We start from the raw sequence: 6,000 nt of genomic DNA on the forward strand, positions 1-6,000 counted from the left end.
AACATTGATTGTAGTAATTACTTTTTCTGATATATCTCTTCGGGCAAGGGAAACAAAAGAAAAAAATATTCAAATGGAACTACATCAAACTAAAAAGTTTTTGCACAGCAAAGGCAACCATCAACAAAATGAAAAGACAACCTGCTGAATGAGAGAACATATTTGCCAATAATACATCTGATAAGTTAGTATTCAAAATGTAAAAAGAGCCCTGGCCGGTTTGGCTCAGCGGTTAGAGCGTCGGCCTGCGGTCCGGAGAGACCCGGGTTCGGTTCCCGCTAAGGGCACGTACTTCGGTTAGAGTTTGTCCCCGGCCCTGGTTGGTCGTGTGGGTGGCAGCCACTCGATGTGTCCCTTCACGTTGATGTTTCTCTCTCTCTCTCTTCCTCTCTCTCCCTCCCACTCTATCTGTTAAAAAAAATGGAAAAATATCCTCGGGTGAGGATAAAAAAAAAAATTTAAAAAAAAAAAAACAAAATGTAAAAAGAATTTATACAACTCGAGACTAAAAAACAAACTATCCATTTAAGAAATGGGCAGAGGACCTGAATAGACATTTCTCCAAAGAGGACATACAGATGGCAATAGACATATGAAAAGATGCTCAACATCACTAATCATCAGAGAGATGCAAATTAAAACCACAATGAGATATTATCTCACACATGTCAGAATGGCTATCATCAATAACTCAACAAACAGCAAGTGTGGGGAGAATGTGGAGAAAAGTGAACCCTTGTGTACTGTTGTTGGGAATGCAGGTTTGTGCAATCATTGTGGAAAGCAGTATGGAGTTACCTCAAAAAATTAAAAATGAAACTGCCTTATGACCCAGTAATTCTGCTTTTGGCAATATATCCAAAGAAACCCGAAACAGTATTTCAAAAGAATATGTGTACCCCTATGTTCAATATGTGTGTGTGTGTGTGTGTGTGTGTGTGTGTGTGTGTGTAATGGAATATTACTTGGCCATAAAAAAGAATGAAATCTGACCATTTATGAGAGCATAGATGGACCTAGAGGGTATTATGCTAAGTAAAATAAACCAGTCAGAAAAAGACAAATGCCATATGATTTTACTCATATGTGAAATCTAAAGAACAATATAAATGCACAAAAAAACAGAAAGAGACTCAGATACAGAGAACAGACTGATGGTTCCCAGAGGGTAGGAGGGTTAGGAAACTGGGTGAAAAAGGTGAAGGGATTAAGTTGTAAAGATAGTTACAAAATAGTCATGGGGATATGAAATGCAGCATAGGAAATGTAGTCGATAATACAGGGTGAGCAAAAGTAGGTTTACTTGGCCTACTTTATGACATATTTTTGTTCATATGGAAAAAAAATGCAGGTTAGAATTATTACAATAGCTTTATTAACTCAAAAGAATGTCACAATAGTGCAGTAAACCTACTTTTGCCCACTCCTGTATTGTAATAACTATGTATGGTGCCAGTGGGCACTGGAAGTATCAGGGGGAACACTTTGTAAAGTATATGATTACGTGACCACCATGCTGTACACCTGAAACCAATACAAAATAATGTGGTATGTAAACTGTAATTTAAAAATAAAATAAATAAAATTTGTAAAAAATCTTGAATGAGAGATCCAATTATAATAATTAAATTATAGTAATAGTAGTGGGTACTTACATAGTAGTACATAAAACTTGTCTAGTGAAAAAGATTTTGATTTTGTAATCAAAGATCTGAATTAGAATTTTAGTTCTATTGCTTATTCATCACATGACTTTGGGCAAATTAACTACTTAATTAACAGAAGAGTTAATCACTCATTTGACTAATTCATAGTTATGAAAATCAATGAGGTGTTTTATGGGCGTTGCATTTTGTAGACTGTGGAGGGCTTCGCATAGAAAAGTTTCTATTACTAGTACACGTCTCTAGACCAGCTACGAGCAGTGACAGTGAGACAGCAATTTCCATGTGGTTGTTCTGAGGCGGGACATCTGGTTAGACTCTCCTCTTGCTATTGAACAGTAGGCCTGCCTGGTGGCCTGCTCTGAAACTGCGGAAGCTCTAGTTTCAGGTCCCGTTGGCCTATAATCAACTGACCACAGGTACTGTTGCAACTTAAGGACAGGGACTGCATGTCACCTTGTCATAAAGTATAAACTCAAAAACTTGTGGAACAAAACTGAATTTTTGGACACTAAAAATTTCCAGGCACTCCTTGGTATGATTAGAATGTTGTGGGCCTTTGCAGGGACATAAGGCGTCCCTGGATTTCCTCATGCTCTGGTAGAAAGCCCTAGCCTCCCAATACCCCTCATACACCACAAGTTAGATCTGTATCCACTTCTCTGGGTAACTGCTCTGATCTGAAATAATAACATGTCTGTTATATCCCGTACAGAGCCAAATGTTCACAACACATGCTAGGCCCTCAGGGTAAGCCCCAGGACAGCAGTTCTATCTCCTTTGGTATGAAGCCCAGATCTTGGAGAACTCTCGAGGTCGTAAAAGTTGAGACACAGTGGGTTATCTGGCCCCTGGAGGTATTTTATTTACATCAAGAGCCAGGACTCAGACTCATTTTTCTAAGACTGTCTTAGGAGGGGAGGGAAACAGCTGCCTCTTTCCTCTTCATAAACAGAGAAAATTCACTTTCTGTCATCACTCACCTACGGAGTGTGCAGCTACTTGCAGAAGACATTTGACCTGGCTCGTTGCAGTACCCTGGGGGCCAGCACGTTCTGCATCTACCATAAGGTAATTAACACAAACTCTGTCTCTGATCCAGAAAACCTCATGTGCGCATTCAGGGTAAAATTAATAAAGATTAATATTCAAAACCCAGTGGTTTTGACATAATTATAAAATTATCTCCACAGTTTCTAGCCAAGGGAATTGATGACCAAGATTTGGCCTGAATTCTTGGGCACATGCTTACATGTACAAACACACTTTGTTTAGGAAAAAAACTTGCAAGTATGGGTCCGGGCATAAGCAGAAGCAGGCAGTGACTGAAAAGTAGAGGGTAGGGGCACAGCTGGGATTTAGGGAGGCCAGAAGTCCCCACTCCCAGAGGGCATGCTGGGATAGGATAAAGGGCACAGGAGCCAGAGGTCAGAAGTCTTGGAGATGAGGGTTCTTTTGTAATTTATCTGCTGCTTTTTGAAGAGTTACTTCCTTGAGGGGAATTGAGGTGTTTCAGAGGCTTGAAGGGAAGGCTGGAGTTGTGCCCCTTCAGGTCCAGGGAGGCTCCTTCCCAGCAGCTGGTCCTTCAGAGACAGACTGTCTTGTCGGGAAGAGCCAGGATAAGGAAACAGCCCTTCACAGTAGATCCACATCTCCAGCTTTGCCTTCAAGATGGGGATGCATCCAGGAGCTCCAATGTCCAGGGCTTGGGCCAGGGATGAAGATCCAGAAGCTTCAAAGCATCGTCTCTTTGGCTCCGTCACCCAAAGGGGAGAACACCAGCAGCAGAGTTCAGGGTGGGGTCAGTCATTTTCTTGGCTTGGTCATTCAATAGATTTTTTAAAAGCTGGAAAACAAAAACAAAAACAACCAAAGAGCAAAAGTCAAAAAAATTAACCAGCCTCAAAGCTGGCAAGCATCACTATTTCTTTGATGACTCCTGTTCAGAAGGGAAAGTTTCTATTGTCAAGAGAACTTTCACTCCCCCATCCTCCTCAGAAATACTTCTTAGTGGGATACTCAGAGGCTCCCAAAGAGATACCAGACCAGGCAGAGAAAGAGTGAAGAGCCATGTAGTGGCTGGAGTCTTGGATCCCTCAGAGGGTCACTTACAGCACACCAGGCTCCCCACCCTAATCTAGCGAAAGGCTGGAGGCTGAGGTAGTCCAGGCAAGGGAGCCCCCCACCCCCACCCCGCCACCACCACGTGCTTATTGAAGTCACTGATGATGATGTGGGTTGTCCAGCAGATGGAGATTAGGGTCAGGACCAGGATGACAAAGATAATCATGGAGGTGAGCACCAGGTGAACCATGGACTCCTTATCTTCTACAGAGGAATTATACCTGTTCCCAGCAAGTAGATGAACAGGCTCAGCAGGTCTGTAGTGAAGACAGTGGTGCACAGGGATGTGGGCAGCCTGCAGCTCCTGGGGGCAGCGCCAGCCATGGAGGCATCCACCTTGCAATATCTCTGACCTGTGCCTTGTACCACACAGGACATCCGCATCCCCTCCCACACCAGCTGGGATGGCAATGATTCCGTTGTAGAGGCAGGTAATTACCTTCCACAGGGGCAGGGTACAGGCATACACCCAGCGGAGCAATGTCAGGACCATGCTCAGGATTTGCAGACAGCCGAGGAAGGTTATGGTGAGGTTGAGAAGAGATGTGAAGGAAACCAAAGGGCCTCCGGAGTGTGGAGCGGGGCACACAAGTGAGGATCACTGGACCACCGACCACATGCACAGCCAGCAGGAGGGGTGGAGACCCCGGCTCTGACTTAGCCTTGTCAGAGGGAGGATGTTCAGACTGGGGTCACTGTATTCACTGGAAATACAGTGGTGAGGAAAGCCCACTTGCTGGCTTTGGGGTTCACAGGGGTTAAGGGAGCAGGCCCTAGAGCATGAATGTCCACTCTACCACTTAGTAGCACTGTAACCTTGGACAATTCACCTAACCTTTCTGGGCCTCAGTATCCCATCCTGAAAAGGCTGCATTTGAACATATACCTACATCTTAAGGTGTGGATTAAATGGCACATGGTGAATCCTAAGTAAACATTGGATATAGTTCTTGTTAGTGATATTGTTATATCTCTGAGGCCCTTAAGAAAGTTGGAATTATCTCTGCAATGACATATTTTATGTCTGACTCATTTCGCTATTCCCACCTCAAACACACACACATCCGAACTGGGGACGGGGCTTGAAGGCACTGTGGCTTGCACGGAAGTATTTGTTAACCATGCTGCTTCCTTTTAGTTGTATAAAAAAAATTCTGCACCACAATGGGCTTCTCTCATTTTTTAGTATATTCAACAATGAATGATTGTTATCGAAACAGTACTGTCCCTACTGCAAAAGGATGTTATGGAGTACTCTTAGAATTAGGGACTGTCGGAGCTGAAGGGAGCCTCATAGATGACAGCTTCCTCTCACTTTATTGATTAGGAAACAGAGGCCAGTGAAGTTTAAGTGATTTTCCCAGTAATTTAGCAGAGCTGCTGTGACTGAGTTGAGAGTTGAGCTACACTTTCTTTGCCCTCCAAGAGCTGCCTAGTGCTAGATTCTACAACATCCTGAATTGGACATACAGGCCTATACAGATTGCTCCTGCTAGAGAGCTTCCAAAAGATGCAGAGATACCCTAATTGCCCATTAGAAGTTGGAAGTGTTAGAAGACACAGGCAGAATATAAAATAGCAATTTATTGTCCTTGGTTCAAGATAGTCCCAATTTTTGGACATACCAATAAAAGTGTGCTTTCTGGGTAGCTTAGTTTCAATAGCCAATCACATACCTCCATTCTCCGTAAGGGACTTGGACATATATATTGGTATACTTTGTAGTGTTCAATGTAGAATCGGGGGAAGGAGGGGAGTGTTACTGAGGTTGGATGCACCAGAGGGATAGAGTGGAATGGAATTAGGTATGTTCAATTAGCAGGAGTTCCAAAAATCTTCCAAATTCTGGGACTGGAGACAGGGCAGAAATGCAGAACAGATATGACACAAAGGAGAACCATCTGAGCAGGAGTGCTTAGTGCCCTGAACGCAGGAAACTGGGAATGGGGACTTTCTCAGAACTCAACTTGGAAGATGAGGACTGGGTCAAATGCAATAGAACAGGAGAGCAAGGTAAATGTGAAGGAGGCCAAAAAAGCAGAGTAAGGAGCATAAGAAAAGTGGTGTCATCAAAACTGAAGTTAGATACATTGCTTAAGAGAAAATGGAGGCTGGGAAAGCTGAGGGTAATAAAACTCTAGGACAAAAAAATGAAGTCATGAGACTTAGCATGTGAGAAACTTGAGCAGTTCTGGGGACAAGCTGGACTGGT

Source organism: Molossus molossus, unplaced genomic scaffold (genome assembly GCF_014108415.1).
Source record: "Molossus molossus isolate mMolMol1 unplaced genomic scaffold, mMolMol1.p scaffold_m16_p_11, whole genome shotgun sequence".
Taxonomy (NCBI): Eukaryota; Metazoa; Chordata; class Mammalia; order Chiroptera; family Molossidae; genus Molossus; species Molossus molossus.